Raw genomic sequence first — 516 nt, 5'->3', positions numbered from 1 at the left:
GAGCCCGGGGCTGTGCTCAGCAGCCGCTGCTGGGCACGGGGAAGTTCTCGCCTTCTCCAGCTCGCTGCTTTCCAGCGGCAGCTCGGGGGCCGAGGGCAGAGCAGCGCTGCCCCGAGTCCCCTGCTCTGCTCCCCACTCCCTGCTCGTGCCCCTCCCTGCGGCTCTGCAGGGCAAGAGACTGAAGAACTCGGGACACTGCTCTGATCTCGGCTGCCTCAGATCTCCCACTTCACACACACAGACAGGACAGACAGACAGACACACACACACACACACACACACACATACAGGTGTGTCACACACACACACACATACAGGTGTGTCACACACACACACACACACACACAGGTGTGTCACACACACATACAGGTGTCACACACACACACACACACACACACTTCTGCTCCCTCCAGTCCTCCCCCAGCAGGAACACATGCAAGGCTCGCGGTGCCATTTGGGGGTGCTGGAAGGAGCGCACGGTGTCGGTGCCCTGGGGGTGTGTCCGGAGCCCCGGGT

Source organism: Parus major, chromosome 9, assembly GCF_001522545.3.
Source record: "Parus major isolate Abel chromosome 9, Parus_major1.1, whole genome shotgun sequence".
Lineage (NCBI taxonomy): Eukaryota > Metazoa > Chordata > Aves > Passeriformes > Paridae > Parus > Parus major.
Note: the sequence above shows the minus strand (reverse complement) of the source record.